The 23104-nt window shown below is 37.6% G+C and overlaps 1 protein-coding gene and 1 long non-coding RNA gene across 2 annotated transcripts in view; both read left to right on the forward strand.

The window, feature by feature from the left end:
- The window catches only part of LOC121506932 (copine-9-like), a 330340-nt gene that overhangs the window by 286121 nt on the left and 21115 nt on the right, over nt 1-23104 (forward strand). The window lies entirely within an intron of this gene.
- Nucleotides 9831-13520, forward strand: LOC121506933. The gene is made up of 4 exons (XR_005991695.1): nt 9831-10004; nt 11434-11501; nt 12040-12115; nt 13001-13520. It is a non-coding gene; the product is annotated as an uncharacterized LOC121506933 (long non-coding RNA).

Below are 23104 nucleotides of genomic sequence, written 5' to 3' on the forward strand. Positions count from 1 at the left end.
TTAGTCGACCAATCTTAAAAATAATTACCAGATTAGTCGACATAAAAATAATCATTTGTTGCAGCCCTAGACATAAGACACCTATTTTTTCGGTGAGTTTCTTTTGTTAAAAATACAAGGCAGTGTGATTTTTTTTCCTAAATAAGAATAATTTAGGTAATGCCAGTCAATCTTACAAAGTTTAGCCACATTACTCATTACTAGATCAAATTGGTGGGATTCATTTTCCCATGATGCCCTGGGGCAGAGTGTTTCTATGTTTTCACATATGTTTAAATGTGATCAGGTGAGTTTAGATGTTAAATGTCCTATAGAGATTACTGCTGGGATTCCTTTGCTCATCTTTCTGATGGATTACTGTTGTTCTTGATGAACTACACTTTTGCACCAGGAGTGAAAAGTGCCTTTAAAAAAGTGCCTTCTCTTAAGACACTTCATTGCCATGGCAGGGCAGTGTGAGTTGGCCATTGTTGAGTGTAAAGTAGGTGAATTAAGAATAGCTCAGATTTTCACAGACCCACTTAAGTTAAACGTGTTATGTTTCCACAATGTAAAATAGTTTTGTTGACTAAAGGTAATTAAAGTATGTGAACTTTTTCCACCTAATTTAAATGCATTCTATCAGTATGAAATAATTGTGCTGAGCCAATGTAAAACAGCTGAGTTCAGCCAAAATAGTATGCTGGCCCAATGCAGCTGTTTTATATTCAGCCAACATTCTTATTTTATGTTTGCCCAATGTAAAACAGTTATATTGAGCCAACTTAACATTGGTTCAACACAAATATTTTTAGTTAAAAGAAATGATTCAAAATAGGTGTGAAAAGTTTCCATGATTGTATGAATTAAAGCCAACAAGTTATTTTTTTAGTGTAATTGATGCAACTGTCAGGCTACAGAAAAAAAGTCAAAATAGGAATCATACTGCATCAGATAATGTCCCCACACTCTAAATCCAGTCAAATATTTAGTGTGTTGCAGAACAAATATTCTGACAGTCCAGGTTGTCATGAAAAATAGATATCTTTTACTTGATTGTGCTGTAAAAGGTTCAGAGTCTACACACATTTTTGCATAAAAATCATAGATGAACCAAAACAACAAAAACTGGCTGCAAGGGTTAATGTATAGTTTGTACCAGGTTCAGTCTTGTTATCCCTTGGTAAGTGTTAAATACACAACCTGAAAGACATAAAGAGGAGCTTTCAGTTTCAGACCGCCGTTCTCCAGCTGACAGCTCAGCTGGTCATCTAAACTCTCAGGGACTCTTCAGGGTTAAAGCAGGGCATCACTTCTATTGAAATTAGTCTCAGGGAACTGATCATGTGAGAATTTAACACAGTTAACTCTTTGTGAATTTATTTCTATTTTGACCCGTCTGTAAAAAAATCCCTTGTTAATGCAGAGACTGATATACTGCAGAAATGACAGAGAAGAAATGGCGTTTCCTTTTTACCCTCTCTAAACTTCATTGTCTCACTCCAGTTTCTACTTCTTGCTCTTCTTATCCATTCTGCTCCACCTCTTTTCTTCACTTGTTTCTTTCTTCTCTTGATTCCCTTTTTTTACCTCTTCTCTCCTCACTTTGCCTCCACCTTCTTCTCTCTCCATCTTGTGTCCCAGCTTTCCCTACCTTCTCACATCTCTACCTCTCCTCTCCCTCATCCCTATGCCTTCATCCCTTTTTTCCTCTTCTCTACGGTGAAAACTCCCTCCTCCTCCCACCCTCCTTTCTCCTCCCCTCTTTTTCCACATTTCTTTCATGGTCCTGCTTCCTCTCTTCTCCTCTCCATTCTCCTCCCCTTATCTCTGCTCCCCTCTCCTCCTCTCCCTCACATAAAAGTATCAAAGAGGTCTCACAGAGGAGCACAGTAGAGGTAGCCAGGGTAGAGAAAGCCTTGTGTTTCTGCTTCAGCAGGACAGGAGGGCAGGAGACCAGGACGACCCAGCCTCTGCTGGGACCTGTATATCCTGATTCTCTCTGCTCTGCTCTTCAAAGGAGGGAAAAAAGGAAAAGAAGAAAAACAAGGTCAAGCTAAATTAATAAATATGGGAGCAGAAAAAGAGGCAAGAGGTCGAGAGTTTAGAGACGGTCGACTAACTGATCCCATTTGGTGGAAAAACAGAGAGTGAAACATTGATGGGGATTGCAGAGTGAGGGTGTGTTCTAGCGTTTTGGTTGTGAATGAATTTTGTTAAAATATATCTATTTAAAAGGAACACTGCATGATCAGACAAGATCACAATTGCAAATTAGATTAAATCACATTATGGCCTGCTGCAATTTTCAAATCGCAGAAGGTGCAATATTTCTTTAACCTGAGATTTGTGTCAAAATACCAGTTCAGAACTGTTTTTGCAGCAGAGACACTATGCATTACATGTCATGTAACCATTCTAGTGGAATATTTTTAGAAAGTGTACCAAAAAAATCCTATTTTCTTCATTTCTGTATGTTTTTCTTGTTAAATATGGGAATTATATAAAAAATTATGTTTCCCTTTAATACAACAGTTCATATCCAATTTGCAAAATGAGTCAAATCATCCAAATTAGATATTTTTTCAAAAATGTTCAGCCCTAGTTTAATCTGATATTGTGTTGTTTATAGTTGAGAATGAATTATTGCTTGGTTTTGTTGTAAAATACATGAAATGAGGAACTTAAGAAATAATTGCAAATTAAATAGCAATAGCAACATTGGGTAAAAAAAATCACAATTAGATTATTTTCTCAAAAATTTCAGCCCTAATCTCTTGTGTGTTTATTGAACCAAAAAACTCTCTAGATATCTGCATTTTGAGTAAATTTGACTTTATAAACTCACCAGGAGGCCGCCATGTCTTGGTCTGCGCTGGAGCTGTGACGTCACAGTTCTGCAGCACTCCTCGCCGCTCCTCTGCAGTAACAGCTGTTTCAGACTGGCAGCCAGTGTTAGGGCTGCCTCTCAGAGACCGTGCACGTCTAACGCACGCGGAATTGTAAAATTTGTGGTCTCTTCTATTTTTTTATTTTCACCATGAGTGGTTATCTGTCAATTTAGACAGGAAAATGATAAATACAGAGCCATATTTATCTTCTTGTAGCAAATATTTACATCCACATCTGCAGAATATGTTTGAAATCTGTTTCTCAATGAACCAGATGAAGACCACGAGCTAAAATACGTCTGTTTAGTAAAGTTGTTCCCCAACCGTCTACTCTTTATGAAGCTTTCTGTTTCCACACAGTTCAGGTAAAAGTAAACACTGTACAAAAGCACTTCTGGTTTATGCTTTTCAAAGTAAAAGTCCACTTTAGCATTTCTTTGGAGAAACTCCCTTTGTGTGTACATAATGCTTTTATTTTGAAAAACTCCCAGAACGCTCCCACTATACACTGAATCCAGTCACTTATAGGGAGTTTTATTGAGGTAAAATGTAGGAGGAATGACAGAGCTTTGGCAGCAGGGAGAAAAATGCAGCAAACTCGTGTCTGGTATGTAAGCTGTTATGGCAGCACAACTGTCTGAAACAGTGGTTATTGCCAGGGCTGTTTCTTGCTATAAGCAGACTATGCAAATGCATAGGGACCCACTAGCCACTAGGGGTCCCCAAAGCTGAATGTTCGTTCTCATCTGAGGAGAATTTAAATTGCCTGTCTTTATCCCTTACATGCTTAAAAATAAATGTCAGAATAAAATAAGCTGCCATGATAAGCCGCGGGTGTTTTGTGTCAGATATTTGCCACTTAACATTATTTTAAGATTACTTAGGATTACTTTATTAAGTTTATAGTGTATTTTATAGGCCTTAAACAACACTAGAAACCCACACTAGAGCTTGTTGCTGTCTCTTTGATTTGAATATTTATGGTGACAAGTTTGTTGGTTTGAATAATCCTGCCTTCATTCCTACAGCTGAGTTAAATTTTGGATGTAGTATTTTGTTTTATTCAAAAGAACCCTAAAATCACAAACTGAAGTAAGTGTAATGTAAACTATACTATATATGAGTGTTAGCTCTGCCTGTAGTAGATTGTGGCGTGTTTGTAGATTATCTAATGGATTAGGAATCTCTCTATTGTAGTTTAGCAAACTAGGGGCCCCTAAACAGCATCTTGCACAGGGCCCCGACAAGCTAGAAACGGTCCCATTTACTGCATAGGAACGGAGAGGAGCACTCATACGGAGCGCTGCGGCACGGTGACGTCACACTATCGGCGTGAACCAAAACATGGCGGCCTCCTGGTGAGTTTATAAACTCAGGGTTCCTTTCAAGAAGTGTGTTGTTAGAGTAGGAGGTCAGGCTGAGCTTATACATTTTTGGCATTGTTTACATTCACATTGCTAGTTTTGATCTGATTGTCACCTCAGAAATCATACACACTGATATCTTTATACCAGATAGATGGTTTTACATATCTATGGAATTGAATAAACCCCACATCTATCTACAAGAGTCCATACATGATGTGTGAGGGCAGAAACCTTCCATAAAAGAAAAAAAAGTCAGTTTAATTCTTGTTCATTATGAATATTTTCATCCAAAAGGCAGTGTTCTCTCAAAGGAGATGGAAGATGCTTTTATGATTCTGCCCTTCTTATACATGCTGCTTGTAAGTAATATCAAAATTGTAGTCACACATCAACTCCAAATCAATATTCGTTTTTTAGTGCTTATAAAAGTATTCACCCGCTTGGATGTTTAAGCCTTTAATTGGTTTTATAAATCAGTCATGGTCAATATAATTTGGCTTTTTGGACAAAAAAATACAGAAATTAACCTCTTTTATATCCAAGGGAAAACAGATTTCTCCAGTTATATCAACTAAATTAAAATATGTAATATAAAAAAAAAAAAAAAACGGCATAAATACCCCCCTCTTCAAGTCAGTTTTAGTAAATGCTGTGTGGATAGGTCTTAATCAGGCTGCCACATCTGGATTCTGCAGTTTTACTCCATTCTTCTTTTCAAGCTCTGTCAGGTTGTCAGTTCTTTGTGGGAATGAGAGCTGAGCTTTGACTCGGCCACTCCAGAACATTCACATTTCTGTGTAGCTGTAAAGGTAACGGTGTGTTTGTGGTGATGTGCAGTGTTTGCTGTCCACCATACTTTGTGTCTTGTCTGATGGCCAAAAAGCACCGTGTCTGTCTCATCAGATCAAAGAACTTTCTTGTACTTGACCCTGGAGTCTCCCACATGCCTTTTGGCAAACTCAGCCAGCAGTTTCTGTGTGCAATGTCTCTCCCATCTCAGCTGCTGATTTTTGTCAACCCTAACAGACACAGAAAAACTATTTTTCTATGTTTCTATTTTCATTTATTAATCCAAATGAATGTCAAGTTTTCGGTTATCTGATATGGTTTTCAGTAATGATAGTAATTAAAAAAACACACTTTAACTTATTTTTTTTACTCTGAAGTATCTCATCTGAATTAAATGATTTTCCAACATTATTTTTAATTATTCATATTGAACTATAACCTTGCAAAGCAGATGGATACTCCCGTTTCCTTGTTTCTCACTGGCCAATCCATCTTGCAAAGCTCCCATCTGAACCGTTTGGGCCTGGTTAGAAAGTGACAGGACCAACCAGCATCGAGGGGCAGTACTTTCAGGCGAGGCAGAGTCGATGTGATGTAAACAAGCAGCAGCAGGAGGCCGGTGCAATTATGACAGAAGAGCTAAGCGAGGATGCTGCTAAAGCGCCAGTTTTATCAGAACTTTTATCAGAACATTTCTTCGTTAAAAGAAGGACAAAGAACAGCAGTGAGTTGTTTTCTTTTCAAAAACTTCAAAAGTCGAGTACTTACATGTCTACAATCGCCATGTTTCGTGTTATTCCTCAGTAGCTGCTCACCCGCAGCTCGATAGCAGCTACGTCACACGTTTTGTTGCTCTGATTGGCTCGTAGAGATGTGACAGAACATTCATACAGTCACACTCAAAGTTTTTCAAAGCCTCTGCCTTTTCCCAAACATTTCCGAGTGAAGCTTTTCCAGATGGATGTGTGAAACAAATCCAACATTTCAGGTTAATTGAACTACTCTTTTGAAATATTACTTATTATTGCAAATAGATTAGCTGATATTTTAACACATAAGAAAAACCTGAGTGGAGGATGAGGCTTTTTTCAGAAAATATGCAAAACCATCTTCTGATGCAGTTGACGAGTATCTGAGGAGTTGGCAATTGAGATAAAAAGTGATGGTTCAGACATTTTTAGCCCAAATTATCATCTTAATTGACTATAAATAAAGAAAAAGGGGTTGAAATGAAGGGTGAACCAAGCTGCATGCTCTGATTATTTTGATTGTTGTTTGTTAGTAATGATTGGAGCCACATTCCAAGGTTTAGATTGTGGCTCTTGCAAAAGTACCTTTTCAATAATGTGGCTCTTTGGTTGAGCAGAGTTTAGAGCCACTGATCTAGGCTATTCCACTGTGATTCCAAATCGGAGGGGCTGCAGAGTTTCCCATCATGCCCTTGGGCAGAGTGTTTCGATGTATTTACATGTGTTCAGTTTTTTGGATGTTGTCAGTTGTACAGTGGTGAGACCCTCCTCTCATTTTAAATTGCCTGGTCAAATTTTTTAACAAACAGAGTCCAGCGGGTTTTAGTGAATGGTCATATGTCCAAGCTTTTAACGTCCAACACTGGTTCTCCTCAGGGCTGTGTCCTTTCTCCCCTGCTTTTTATCTTGTACACAGACGGTCAAGTTCTCAGATGACACGGCTTTGCTGTCTCTTCTTCAGGGTTCTGAATCAGGTCATGGGGATGCTCTATCAATGTTTGTTAAATGGTGTGATGATAGCTTCCTTGACCTTAATGTCCAAAAAACTAAAGAACTGGTCATCGATTTCAGAAAGGCTAGCCAGGGGCCTTCACCTGAGGCCAGCATCATTCATGGTGAAGATGTACAAATTGTTGACTCTTACAAGTATCTCGGAACTGTGTTTGACTCTGAACTAAAGTTTGTTCTGAACACAGAGTCAATAGTCAAACGTGGTCAGCAAAGGATCCACTTGCTGCGGAAGCTGAACTCTTTTAGTGTTTCTGAGGGCATCTAATCCTGTTTTTATCATTCTTTTATTGAAAGTCTTTTAACTTTTTCCTTTGTGTGTTGGTTTAATGGACTGTCTGTAAAGGACAGGAACAGTCTAAACCAGATAATCAAAGTCTGCTTCAAGATTATTGGTGTCCAGCTGGAGGACCTAAGCTCCCTCTGGAAGAAACGTGTGGTTTCAGAAAGCCAGAGGAATAATAAATCAGCCTGACCACATTCTCTCCTCTGACTTTTCTCTTATGCCCTCTGGGCAGCGCTATCATGCACCCCCAAGAAAAACCAACAGATACTCAAACTCATTTATCCCTTCAGCTATCAGGCTGCTAAACGCTGACAGGTGAACAGAATCTGATTGGGTGTTTTGCTCGTTAATGCATCCTTGACATTGTATTAATTGTGCCTATTGTATTTATTGCTGATCCTGTGGATCTGTTGGCACTGACGTGAATATTGTTGCTTATTTGCTGCCGTGAATGTTTTGGATTTGTCTTTGTTCTATGATTGTTTAGATCGTTTCAATAAGGCAGGGTAAACTGTAAACTGAATTGCCCTTCGGGGATTAATAAAGTCGTCTGAATCTGAATATTATTGTCATTCTTGATATGAGACACAATGAGTTATTCACCGAGTTAGAGCAGCACCTGTGACCTTGCGTGCTCTAAAGGATGCATACTGTGCATTCTTCATCAGTATGCATTTTCTTGGAGTGGGGTGGACTCTCTGCTTTGTTCTTGCTGGAGCAGACTCTTGTTACCATGGAATAACAGGAGTTAGTGCAGCTTTGTCATATTGTAAAATGTATAACACTTTCAAAAGTAGTTTAAATTTATGTAGTGTGGACCTAAGTAGACATTTCTGGTGTTAAATTTCACTCAGTATGAGTTTAATTAACACTGGCAGTTTTGCTGTGTATTTTACTTTTTTATAGTGATGGTACTTTGCCTGAACAACATGGTATAAAATCTATCCAGGCCTATTCAATTAGCAGCCCAGGGGCCACATGTGGCCGAGAACCAACCCCCAAGTGGCCCAGGCAGCAGTCATGCCAAAGATGCAGAGGGCAACCTGTTTCGCAAGTTTTCATAAATTCCCACATTATTTCAGAACATGAATGCAACACTCTGAATAGCCTAGCAACAGTCTACCTACAATGTTCTTCATTGTTTTGAAACGTAGCTAGTGATGCTGACAGAAGTAGCCTCAAGATACTGAGTATAAAACATGTCCTTTTCAACTGTAGCTACAACTGTGCAAATTTAAGAAATGCCTGGGTAATAAATTGTGACCAAAATTAGTATTTACAGAATTTCATTTTATTTTTTCAGTCTATTTATTTTATTTTTATTCACGTGGAAAAAAACATTTCTACTACTTCAGGTTATGTTCAAATACATACTCTTACTCTGTTGTTGTGTTTCTGTTTTTTAGTGTGCTTTTGTCATGTTGCCAAATTCAAAAGGGAGGCTATGAATGAAAAGTCCATACTTTTCATAAAATTGATCTGTAATGGTCCAAAATTTGGCGTTTCTAGCTGCTTACTGGGTGCCGAACATGTCTGACCTGGCTATATTTCTTGATTTTAAAATTTGGCCCAGTTGAATTTGTAATTGAATAGCCCTGATCTAGTCTCTCGCTCTCTCTCAACCAAATACTTTTTACTTTTACGTGAGTAGATTTATGGACCAGTACTTTTACTTTTACTCCAGTAAATTTTAACCAGAGTAACTGAACTTCTCCTTGAGCACAATAGTGTGCTTTTTCAAGCCTGTATGGGTTGATGGCACAACACCCCCGAGACAGTCAAAACATGCTGCTTGGCTAACACAAGGAGCAGCTCATGAATGAAGCTTTACAAAGAAAACTGTCAAACCATTTTTAAATAAATGGTTTCATCTCTGATTAGAGTGGCCCAACATGTAGTCTGGCCTTGACAAAACCAGATACAGCTTAAAAAGAGGGAAGGTCACACGATCACAAAAGAGGAGAAAACACAAAAGTAAAGGAACATTAGGGTAAAAAAGAGATGTGAAAACAGCTAAATGAAGTGTATACACAGATGTACAGAACAAAAGCATATTACTGCCACTGGGCCAAAACTGCCCATCTCCAAATTAACCACTTTTTAGGGAATTCACATTTTTCAATGAGTTTTAACACTGAATGATGGTGAAAGTCAGATTTTTTGGAAACTTTGTTGGTTAACAATCTGTTAAACCCACCGATTGGTGTAAAGGAGGACTAATAGCACTGATTTATGAGGAAAAAAAATTTAAAACTCAAAATTAAAATCCTGAAAATGGAGATAAGCTTCTGGCTGGATGCCAACGATATGCAAAAATAGGCTACTGAAGACTTCTATTTTTTTAAACTAAATTCTCCTTTCAACATTTTATTGCACATTAAGGAGTGCATGCTGAGGCAAAAGTTCTACACTGTAAACCCGAACAGTATTACTAACTCAAAGTCATTAAGGCCAGGTAAATTAAAAGCAGCTTTTTAGTTTAAAAAAAACTATAAACTATTGAGTTTTTGAATGAATAATGAGTTTTTAATTTAAATTAGATCAGTACTTTTGATTTAATTTATGTCATTCAATTATATCTTTTGAGTAAAGCTGCGTGGTGACGTTATCGACGTCACTGCGTGGTTTAATCTGGCGCACTTTGACGACTCAACGGCTGGGCTTGGAGACCCACGGATTTGCAAACACAATACTAAACCGTTTTGTATACAAGAACCCAGTGATATCAGAGTTGTACTCGATGCCCAGAAAGGAATCTTTTTAGTCCTTGTGTTTTTGACTGCAGTGGAATCGGATAACGTCAGTTTGGGGCACTTGGCGCCTAACTTGCAAGCTAGCGACGATGTTAGCACGTCATTATGCTTGTGACTGAGGCCATTATCACTTAATCAACCAGCTGCATTGTTTTGAGTCTGGGGCTGCTTGCTCTTCTGTGGTGAGTATACATTTTTCTCAAACTTCTCTTGTCTGCTGAAAGGCGCAACAGTGCTAACAGGACGTAGTATAGTGCCGCAAGTGTACTGGGACGCTGGCGGAGTAATACCTGTTATGTGGGGATGCTAATGTTTGTATCCGTCTGTGTCTCTGGACGTAAACAAAGTCATCGTCAAACGGAAATTAAGTCAAGTCTATGGATGTATATGAGCTCCTAAAGTTATACGGTCACCTAAAATCCACCACACAGAGGCTGTAACGCCAGCAGGTCAGCAGCTGTGAGACAGCGGTGAGAGTCTGCAGACTTCAGGGGATTTCATAAACTTCACTGATTTACCCGACAGTTTCACAGAACACCGTCAGGCTACACGATACAAGTCCTGTTTTGGTACTCTCTCTCTTACGCTCGTGCACGTTAACAACTTAATAAAGCTATTAAAAATTCATCTCTCTGAAGTCGTGATTTCAAAACCGTTTTAGCTTCCTGAATAATTTAATAAGACTTGTGTTGATAATGAATTAAAACCAATTAGATAAAAACGTTACTGACACAGTTACTGAGACCGAGACTAAATAGGTCAAAGTTCATCATCATATAGTCAGGATTCAACAGGTCACAGAGGCAACTTTCTCCCTTAAAATGTGTTCTCTAGGTCAGTGGATGGTTTAAGAAGGTCAGATTCTTGTGGCGGATAAACTCATTAACAAAAATGTTGTTACAAAAATTAAAAGTGAACACCCTTTAAAAAATAGACCATATTTCTGTAATGTAAAAGTCAGGTTTTAGACATCATCGTACCTCTGTGTGAGCGATGGAGCTTTATTCTTGTTATCATGTGAAATATTACATTCATGCATAATGTAGAGTATGTTAAAATGAGTAATTTTGTCTACTTGATTAATAGAAAGAAGAATGAATAGAGTACTGGATTACAAAAAGAATTGATTACTATAGCCCTAGTCCAGTTCTCACCATAACCACATAAGAGTGTTCAGGGCGTCAATTTTCTCTGTGCATATTTGTGGTTTCAGGCTGCCAAAACTGTCAATTTTGGACAAATAGCCAAGTAACTTGGACGAAATAATGTCATGTACATAGTGCTTTAAACTTTAGATGGTGGTTAAGCCAGATTTTAGTTTTATTTGTTAATGTGCACAGGGGCATGTGTAGAAATGTCATTTAGAAAAAAAGTGGCCTAACCATTTTTGGCCTAACCATCAAACTGAAATAAGGGTGCACTAGATGTCATTTTATTGTACATTTCTTTTGTTTATGTTACTGTAAGTATTGTATATTAAAATTAGTTTAAAATACAAAACAAGGACAAAAATATCTGATATACACCTTTACCGAACTTAGAAATAGAGAACCAATTATTAGTTTGTTGTGTGCATTGTTGTTTTTAATTCATGTCCGCTATGCTGTATAGCTCTTCTTTTCCAATAGGCTTAAGAGGAGGGGAAGTAGCGACTTTCTTCAACCTCCAAACACAACTCGGTAAGATGCACTGTGAAATAATAATTAGAAAAATGTCAGAAAGTGTTCAAACATAAACTGTGAACCCACAGCTTTGTGTTGTCCCGATAAAGGAGAAATCATCTTTACTCATAACATTAAGGTCACTTTTCACTGTGACAGTGACAAAACGTTCTCACTGGTGAGAGCTATCATTGAAACAGTACTGTAGTTATGGTCTGAGGAGCTGAACTGCTTGATAAAGAGATGTCTTTGTAAAACAGAAACACATAAAGTTCAATATAATGTTCTCATCAGAACCCTCCAAAGTGATCAATAATTGAGTTTACACTTTTACAAAAGATTTTAAGAAAATAAAATATTCATCACAATTTCTTGAAAGTATAATTTGTTGCAGCAATTATGAGGTAACTAATAGTAATGTTGCAGTTTTAAGAAGACACTAAGTGTAAATGGCGGTCGAATGAAAATGAAATTATGTACATTGAATGCAGTTTCTAAATGCTACTAATTTGTAAACTGAACATAGAACTTTTTCATTTATGTTTGGCACATAAAGGGATATGGAGAGTTGCTGAAGGCCATGTCATCACTCCTACAATCACCTGACTCACTTGATACCATCATTTAAGCTGGTGAGTCAGATTATTTATAAAACAAACAAAAATAAAAGTAAGCATGGATCATGATGTTTTATTAAATGAAATAATGAAATCAATTTCCTATTTTTTATTCAACCTGTTCTCCCAGGGTCAAACTAATTATTGAGCAACACCACAATTATCGAAGTTTTTTTTTACATTTTCATTAATTCTGCATAACTATACTGCATATCTATTGTAAATTAGAAATAGCAGATGTAGGCATTTTTATACTGAACAGATTTTAAAGTCTTTACCATTTTGAAGTGCTTTGCACCATTAATTGTTATTTCACTGATTGTTCTTTCTATAAAACAAAGTGCCTCCTCTGCTCTTACCAACAACTGAGTATAATGTTAAAAAATGCGAAATAAATGAGCTTTTCATTAAACAGTGATGGGGTTGAAAAAGCAATAGTGACAGTGGAGATGCTACAAACTTTTACAGAGGATGTGCTTTGGATTTGAGCTTTAATCATCTAGCATTTGATTTAATTTGAACCCACTGCATCAGCACCTGTACTCTGTCATTACACTACATTGCTTACCCAAACACTTGTTCATTCTTAAAATGTGTTTAATTGCAGGCTTAAAATGGACTTGAGATGCAAACTGTGTTCTACATCCTTGGATATTGGGGCAAAGTTATTTAGGCATTATTGTTTGCCATATCTGTCATATCTCTACAGCAATTGCATTTACACTTTTCAGTCATTTAATGCAATGAAAGCTCATCTGTCACATTATCTTAATGACACAGACTAGATGCAACTGACAGAGTACAGGCAGCACATGCATTTTCACCTGATCTCCTTTGTGATTCATAAGAACAGTCAACACTAACCTGATGATCTTGTACATTTTTTATTATTTCAAACAGAACTTTGAAACACCAGCATGAATCAGGAGATGGCTGCTTCAAGGAGATTTGTGCTTCGTGTATTTGTTGCCACAGATGTTGCTATGAAGCTGACTCTAACTGAGCGACCACAGTCAGTTGAAGAACGTTTCAAGCCAAGACTTGATGGTGAATTCACATTGCAGTATGAGGATCCTAACTTTGATGGACAACTAAGCCCAATAATTTTGGGCTCTGTCTTACGCTTGTCTCTTAGTTTTCCCTTCTCTCATTTAAATAAAGTGTCTAAAAATGTCACATTTATAGTTCGATGTTTCCTCAAATCTACAGAGATTATCCTGAAGTTGTTGTTTTCTGTTTAGCTTCTGGTTGGCAAGTTTAGGTACATGTTATTATCACATGATTAGTCATGAATCTGATTATTCAAATCTGGGTTGTTTTTTGTTTGTTTGTTTTTTTGTTTTTTTTTGTTTTGCAGATTGACTTACTCTATGAATTGATTGAAAATATCTCAATATATTGATAATTTCTATATTGCCAGGCCCTAAATATACTTCTAAAACATAGAAGCACATTGTTATATACCTGTACATTAATATACAATGTTAATTCTTTCCATATATTTCTGTTTTTTTATTCAATCTAATATTTCAGGTGTTAAATGGCTTTAGCAGACTTAAAAAGACAGTATTTCCCTCTGAGATGTATGGAGATGCTTATGTACAGTAAAATGGTTTTTTAAAAAGATTTAAAGATTAATTGTGTTTACATTCTAAACTGCATTACGTGGCTGTTGCCATGGAGAGCTTTAGAATGGCATATGGAATGGAACTCTTGACTGTGATGCAATGAAGAGTTCTAAGAACGTTCTAAAAAGCTTTAAAGAGGCTTTGATCTCAGCAAAAAGTGCATTTCTCCCCACGACTTCAGCAAGACAGCCACTGTCCGTTTGAGTTCAGCGATCCTCTCGAGAAAGAGAAAAGAGACTTTGAGCAGAATTTAAGCCGAGTGTGTCCACGAGATCATCTGTGAAAGTTCAAAGTAAGTCATTTAAAAGGTCACTTTCAAACTTTCAGACTCTGAGATGCAACACCAAAAAGTCACTTTAAATGTGTTTTGGGGGGGATTTCTCTTGAATTACAGCTAATTTAGATATTTTCTCTGTATAACAGCACATTTCTTCCACTAAAACATTAAAATATGAAAGTTAAGTGATTTTAAAGAAAATTAAGTTTTTATTTTTCAAACAGGAGGCCTCTGTGTTCAGTAAAAACAGCTGCACAGATACACAAGTCGAAGCGTGTGTTGCAAAATGTTGCCAAACACAGAGGGTCTAGGTGAAAAATAGTGTGAACATTGTTTTATGACCCATTTTTACCTTAACAATCTCTGTAATCACTAGAGGCTAATGCCACTAACATTGCCAAGACAGACAACCAAACCTCAAAAATACTAAATGTGTTTGTTTTATAATTGTCACATTGAGGTTTTGAATGGCTTATATAGTGGTTGTAGATGTGTTTTCACAGCTGCTAATACTGGTTATTATTATTTTGTTACATCTACTAATATCTGATACCTTCTACGGTCTGACATCTTAAAAATCACATGCTGTATCCCTACTAAAAATATTTAAAATATATATTTTCTTTTTACAGAACTAAATTCTATTCAATTGTATCATTAAGATTGTTAACAATTTACAACAGTTATGCCCTCTAGCAGTTAGAATGAATTAAATGTTGGCTGTGCATCTCTGTATGTGTAAGAATGTAAAGTTCTCCTATTGAAAGTGTCTTAAAGTCGTCTCTTCTCACTGTGTGTGACAGCTGTCCTGTAAAAACCCAGACAGGAGTTCAGTTCTTCTGGAGTTCAGAGACCAGGTTTGGAAAAAAAGATCCACCTCAGCCATTAAAATGGACCTGGCTCAAGAAGTGGAGCAAATTTTCAGGAGTTCGGACTGGAATGAGCTTGCGTCCGACCTGGAAGAGACCGTAAACGGTCTGATAAGCAGCTCAGACGACTCGTCTCCTGCTCCATCTCCACCTGCCCAGGCAGGGTTTCCTGAAGGGAACGTCATGGAGCCAAACAACAGTGGTAGAGAGGCAGATGCCCAAAGCCAGGAGCAGGTAAGATATCAAGAGAACATTTCTCTGCAGGTCATTTTATGATTTTTTAGACTAGAAAAAGCTCTGAAACTGGTTTTGAGAAACCTGGATATGTCTCCTATAGAAACCAGAACACAGTAGCATTAGGACAGTGTAACATACCTCCTTTTATTTCAATATTGATAAATAGTCAAAAACAACACTGGTCAAGACAGTATTGTTAATATTAATATGATGATGATGGTGATGATGAAAAAATAAACACCAGGCCTAGCACTCAGTCAAAAGAGTAACAATAATATTCTTATTGACCACAAGACAATATGTTTGAAATGTTTAGAGTAACTATGGAATTATCATCTCATTTACTGCCTACTATCTGAGTTTATCTAATCTCCTCTGTTGGTCTCTTTCCAGAATTACTGGGAACCAGTGACGCCTGGTCCAAGTTTTGAACAGACCCAGTGGCCTGCAGGAGTTCAGTATGTACCACAGATATAAAAACACATAAATACATGAGTGAACATAGAACAGAGCAAACATTATGTCAGCATACACACAAACACACATGATAATGTTCAATATGTCTCTCTCTCTAGACATGGTAGCATGTTCAATAGGGTTGAAGTGGGAGACTACAGTGCCTACGGCTCTGCTGGTTTTCTCCCCAGCAACCCATGTTACAGCCCTTATCCTGGTGCCACCCAATACCTCGACCCCTATCCTGGTGCCATCCCATGATGCAACCATTTTCCTGGTGCCATCTACAGCTGCTATCCTCAGCCTGGTCGTTCTTACAGCTGCAGTCCGTATTCTGGCACTGTCTTCACTGGTGATCCTCATCCCAGCACTTCCTCATCAAAGTAAGTATTGGTAAAATATGTTTTGAATGCCTTTGTGTCTTTAGCCTTAAATTACACAATGAATCCTTACTTCAGTGTTTTTGCTGCAACATGAATATTTGTCTATTTAAATGGTTCTAATTTAAGAAAAAGTTCATGAACAGTCAAAGGGTCAGTGTATTTTAAAGCCAACATATCTTATTTTAAAATGAGAAATCCAAACTCAACAAACAAAGGCTAAATGTTGGCTTTTTCAGGTAAAGTATCATGTGCTTTTGATTTTTATAAACTGTCATGGTGTCATTTGTAACTACACTGCTTGCTGCTTTGGAAGCCCATTTACTTTAATAAAAAATTAAAGATGTCAAGTAACCATTAAATGAAAAATCTTTACTCCAAATTATGAGATACTTAGTCAAAAATGTAAGACAAAGAGTCAAAATAATATGATATGATGTCAAGACATAAATATGAGATAAAAGTCATTATTATGTGATAGTATGTCAACTTATGAGATAAAAAGTCAAAATGATGAAAGGTTAGGCTTTTTAATCAGATCTAAAATCACAATTTTAAAATGAAGCATTGGCATTATGAGATAAAAAGTCAAAAAGATGAGGAAAAAAAAAAGTCCAAAATATGAGATCTACTTTATAGAACCCTTTTGGTCACAGACATTCAATACAACACAGAGGTGGATTGCTGGTACGTTGCAGCAGCAACAGCTATGGAAGCCTGTGAGTCCACAAGTAAATAAAGTATTTCAACTGTTGTAAAGTCATGTCAAAAGATGTTCCCAATTTACCTACCATTTCCCTGTTGTATCAAATGGCTGCGACCACAAGGGTTCTACATTGTTAACCATTTGAGCCTACCTGGATTGCCAAGATCCCAAGCCTTAGCACATAGTGTTTGCTATATCTCCAGAACCGTATGATGGATCTCTATGAAGTTAAGTGTGATCTGAAGCTTACCTTTTTCTCAATCTGCAAACAGCTCCAAGCACTTTAACACCCTCAAGAACATTTTTAATCATGGTATTTATTCAGAACTCTGATACAAATCCATTTTGATAAATCCATGACATGACTATTTCATGTTTTTTGGCATGAAAAACATAGCAGTCTTGCTGTCAGTCCCCCAGTTTGACACTTGATGTATAAGACAACAACTTCCTGTTCGCCTCTTGGCCAATTATGATGCTCTACATTCTCCTCTAATTGTTTTCTTGGCGGTAGTGACCAATCAGAGCTGGCAAAAGATTGGAGAAGTAACAAGATGCAAGTTTGTAAATTTACGCCCTGGAACATGTGTACAAAATGTGAATTGGTTTTACTTGTATAAATGATAGAGATAGTTTGTGTGTGTTTGTTAGCATATTGTTATTTTTTTCTCCTGACAGACAAGCCTATAGGAACTCAATGCAGATATTAAAAGGTTTGGTCATTGCTGATCTGGCTGTTTTTATAAAGTTATATGAGATTCAATTTCAGTGTTGTTCTTTTAGTTGATCTTTCTAGTCATGTAACTTTTGATTCATTCATCTGACTTCCTTGCAGCACATGTATTTTGATAGACCATGTTGTTCTGAAAAAAAAAAGATGTCTTATAACCTGATTGTGTTCAAAAGGGTTGAGATTCTACATGTGTTTGTGCATTAAAAATACAGGCAGACCAAAAATGCCAAATCTCATATGTTTGACTCCTTATCTCTTAGTTATGACTCACTATCTCATAATTACAACTAGTAGTGGTGTTATAGAAGCACATTCCATTGAAATACCTCTAGCTTAAACTTTCACTGTTTTTGTTTCCCTCTAGAAAAAGAAGTCGTGTGGAAGTGCCTGAAGAAGACAGACCTTATATTAAGAAGCCACCTAATGCCTTCATGCTTTTTATGAAGGAGCAAAGGCCAGAGGTCCCGGCTCACATTAAGGAACAAGGGATGGCAGCCTGCACCTCATATCTTGGGGAGCTGGTAAGTAGCACTGTGTGTTCAGGAAACTTTAAAATATGACTACAGTTTGGTTAAACTAGACTTTTTTTAGTCTTCACACCACAGCTTTTCAGTGATTTGTGGTTATATTTCTGGTCCCATATGAACTTTAGAGTGTTTCAAGCATTTGATTTTTTGTTAGGAGCCTTAGCTGTACCAGAGCACAGCTAGTCTTCCTGGAGTCCACATTAAAAAAGCAGACATTCAGAAATACCGTCCACACAATCCATCACATTATAAGAGGGCACTGACATTTACTCTACATACATCGAGACATTTGAGAACATGCATAAACCAATGGTATCCATGTGCATGCACATTCAAGTCACAGAAATGCTCTGACACAGCAGAAATACGCTCATGAATGTAGATCTTTGTGCAGTTGTTACTATAAAACTGTGTCAGTGTATGATTTTGTGTTTTCTGACCTCTTGTTGTCATCCGTCCACAGTGGCGCTCTATGTCCAAGGAAGACAAGTCTGTTTATTTCTGTCTGGCTGATGTAGAGAGACTCAACCACAGAAATCAGTACCCTGATTGGTCCCATATTGATAACTATGTAAGTATAACCTGCTAACACAAACTTACACATACTATTAACCCTGCTTGGATGGGATATTTTTCAGATCTGTTCATTTACGAAGAAAAACTAAAAATGTTTGAGTTTTAACGTTGGAACATTTTGGCTATGTCAATTTGAAAATGTAAGCTTTTATAAAGTCATAAATTTACAACACAGTACAGTTGTAAATTCATGAGAAACAAAACTCAAAACACTGGTTAGATCAATCATCTCCTAGATGCTGCCAGTGTGTAGATTTCTTCTGAGTAGCCCCAGTTTACAGCAATATATCCTCAAAGCCTGGATACAAATGATGATGTGATGATACTGGGCTAAGATCACAACTATTTCCTCACTGCTCAGTCCCAGTAAAAGTTGTGATTTGATCAGGTTTTCAACTGCAGTACAAGGCAAACGGTTTGATTTGGTATAGTTTTCTTCCACACGATACTCAATTATTGACCTCATGAAATCAAAAAGTATAAGATTTGGTTATAAATGCTGCTCTGTAACATAAAAATGTTTTATTGAGTGTATCACTGACTAATAAGAAACACCAGCACCATATTGTTTTTTTTCTCACTACTGTCACTGTTTAGTCAGAGCTCATCCATCACAATATTTGTTGTGTTGTTTACTCACTGAAATCCAATCAGTATTTTATGATAGCTGGTTGATATTTCTGATTTGAGGATCATGTCACGTCTGATGTGTTTCTTGTTTTTAAGGGGAAGAAAAGGAAGAGGATCAGAATCAGGAGGAAAGCCTGTGCTTCATCTGGAGGTATGGAAATATTTCTACCAATCACAGTGTGAGATGTGTTAATAGCACCAACACTAGGAGTTCTAGCGTTCTAGCTGTGGCTAGTTTAGATCATAGATTATGGGACACTGAGCTATAAACCTGCTTAAACTGTGATGTACGGTCCCCCTATAAGAGGCAGTATAGCAGAAGACTGACTGCTGGTTTTGTCTGTTTATTCACAGGTGTGACTGAGCCTCCCATGGAGCAGCAAGGTCCAGTACAGCAGTCTGCTGCGCTGGACTCTTCAGAGCAGCCCACAGAGGGTCCACATTAGCCTCCATGGTGTGGAAACCCCACTGACGGCTCCAGTGTCCCACCCAAGGTGTTCAGGGTAGTTTCGAAGACTACCTAAGAAGGCCCTGGATGCTGAGAGGAGTCACTGGAGTGCAAGCCTCTTCCTCTATTTATTTATTTATTTGGACAATTTTGTCGTTGGAGCGCGAGCTGCTTCCTCCTCCATTTATTTATTTGGACAATTTTGTCATTGATTGGAGGACTGTTTCTATGTTTTTTAGTTAAATACTTGTAAATAACTTTACTTTCATGTACGTATGTCCTTTATTGATTTCTTGAGACTTTTTTTTTGTCATTTCATGGACAACGTACAGTGTTTATGTATATAATTTTGTAAATACTTTGAAAATACTTGTACATAGTTTTTGATTTAGATTTAATGCACACAGACTCTCAGGACTGCAGTCGGTTCTTGCTGATTGTCAGCATTTCTTTCTTTCTTTGACAGCAGTACCATGAGATGTTGGTGCAGTTTTTTTTTATCTATATAATTTTGTATATAATTTTGAGAATACTTTGAAATATTTGTACATAGTTTTTGATTTATATTTAATGCACACAGACTCTCAGGACTGCAGTCAGTTCTTGCTGATTGTTAGCAGTTCTTTCATGTCGGTGCAGTTTTTTTTATCCAAATAAAAAAAATCAAAATCAAATATGAGAGGTTTATATCATCCATTTCTAATTGATTTCATTCTGCTTGAGTTCATCCCTCTGTTTGTGACATTAATAGCAAGGGTAACAGTAAATTTTGAAATAAAAAACAACTTGTATTATAAACAACCCAGACTGGCATAAATAGTAAACTTCATATTAATGATGTACCCAGGAGACAGGAATGATTCTCTTTATTTGAACTTATGAGCATATTTTCAGTGATGGATGGTAACTTAGTACAATTTTGAAAAGTATGCTAAAGAGAAAGCTACATCTACTTGTGTTGAGTGTAAATATAAATAACACCAGCCTTGATGTGTTTTATCATAGTTCAGTCACATACCTCAGTGTTCAGCTGAAAAAAAAATGTTAAAGTGTTCACTACCACTTTAGGTAGATACAGTGGTAAGTGAAGAGTAGCCTGTTTGAATATACTTTTTATGTATGTATGTATGTAATGTATGTTGATTCAGCCCTGACATGAAACCCAAAAGAAACTAAAACTAACACTGAAACTAAGCAAAACTAAACAAAAATGAAGCAATTCTGAAACAAAACTAAACTAAAATATGAACCAAAACTAATGTGCAATGTTTGTTTAAGATCTGGAAAGTTCAATAAGGGAAGCCTGAAGGGTTCAGGTTGATACCCAACAGCTGTATATACACTATATTGCCAAAAGTATTCACTCACCCATCTAAATAATTGAAATCAGGTGTTCCAATCACTTCCATGGCCACAGGTGCATAAAATCAAGCACCTAGGCATGCAGACTGTTTCTACAAACATTTGTGAAAGAATGGGTCGCTCTCAGGAGCTCAGTGAATTCCAGAACAACAGCAACTCAGCCATGAAGTGATAGGCCACATAAAATGACGGGGGTCATCGGATGCTGAGGTGCATAGTGCGCAGAGGTTGCCAACTTTCTGCAGAGTCAATCGCTACAGACCTCCAAACTTCACGTGGCCTTCAGATTAGCTCAAGAACAGTGCATAGAGAGCTTCATGGAATGGGAGATGGAGATGTGTTCTCTGAAGTGACGAATTGCACTTCTCTATCTGGCAATCTGATGGACAACTCTGGGTTTGGCGGTTGGTAGGAGAACGGTTCTTGTCTGACTGCATTGTGCCAAGTGTAAAGTTTGGTGGAGGGGGTATTATGGTGTGGGGTGGTGTTTCAGGAGCTGGGCTTGGCCCCTTAGTTCCAGTGAAAGGAACTCTGAATGCTTCAGCATACCAAGGGACATACCATTTGGACAATTCCATGCTCCCAACTTTGTGGGAACAGTTTGGGGATGGCCCCTTCCTGTTCCAACATGACTGTGCACCAGTGCACAAAGTAAGGTCCATAAAGACATGGATGAGAGAGTTTGGTGTGGATGAACTTGACTGGCCTGCAACCCGATAGAACACCTTTGGGATGAATTAAAGCTGAGACTGAAAGCCAGGCCTTCTTGTCCAACATCAGTGTGTGACCTCACAAATGTGCCTCTGGAAGAATGGTCAAAAATTCCCATAAACACACTCCTAGACCTTGTGGAAAGCCTTCCCAGAAGAGTTGAAGCTGTTATAGCTGCAAAGGGTGGACGATGTCATATTAAACTCTATGGATTAAAAATGGGATGTCACTAAAGTTCATATGCAAGTCAAGGCAGGTGAGCGAATACTTTTGGCAGTATAGTGTGTTTTGGTATTTTTGAAATGGAACGGTGTAAGGTACCTGGTAATGGTAGTTATATTGGCCACAAGAGATTTCAGTCTGAATCGCTCCTTTAAAGGTTGAGATGATCTGTTAATTTCAGAAGACAACAATGAAGAATCAAGAACATAGATGCTGATCATTAAAAACACAAAAGGAGGTAATCCAGCCTTATTTGAATGGAGTGATTGAGACTTCATGTTCTAGCAGTGGGCATTTGGCATAGATGTGAATCTGAATTTCTGTTGAAAGACTTCAAGGTGACTCTGTGGTTTGGGACTTTCAGTGTGGCAGCAAAGATTCGTGAGCCGCATTATTGATGTGAGGAGAAAAACCCATCAGGGGGAGCTTTGCCTGGTCAGCGCTGCCCGCCTAAAGGATGCGAGCAGATGATAGCTGGAATCAAAAATCTGATCTCACAGACTTTTCCCCAGATATGAAGGTACAACAGCCAGCCAGCTGAGACTGTAAACACAAACAGGCAGAGTTTTTGGAGGTTTAGAAGGATGCTTTTTCAAGAGGGAAGCGTAGTCAACCATGACTGTGTCACCTGGGTCACTATGGCACAGTATATATGGGAGAAACATCTTTAGATGTCCATGAAAAGTGTGCCAATGTTGAAAAGATGACAAATGTGCAACAACAGCTACAAAGTAAACAGACTCTAGTACTACAGGCAAGGCCGGCCATAAGGGGGGATAAAGGGGAGAGATTTGTGGGGCCCAGTCAAGAGCAGGACCCATGAGGAGGTCAGCAAAATCATAGTCCTTTTTAGAATTAATCTGTGATAACCATAGTTTATATTTAACTGGAACAGTTACTTATCAAAGCACAATTTTACCTATTTATGCTCTGGAATAATAAAGGATTTTACAAAATATCCTATCATACCTTTTCATTTCAGCTGATGTGGGATTTTTTTCAACTGTTTCAATAAATACACATATTGTTAATCTGTGCATGTTACTTTCAGTCATTAGTTTTAATTTTATAAAAACATTTACAGAACAAACAGAGTTGGAGGTGGAATAATCGTTCATCAATCGTAATCGAGGTAAAAAGTTCAATTAATCATGATTTAGATTTTTGCCATAATCGCCCTAATCACAGCTGGGGAGGGCCCATTCTCTTGGTTTTCCAGAGGCCCAGCTTGTTCTGTGGGCA

The sequence above is a fragment of the Cheilinus undulatus genome, linkage group 3 (assembly GCF_018320785.1).
Source record: "Cheilinus undulatus linkage group 3, ASM1832078v1, whole genome shotgun sequence".
Taxonomy (NCBI): Eukaryota; Metazoa; Chordata; class Actinopteri; order Labriformes; family Labridae; genus Cheilinus; species Cheilinus undulatus.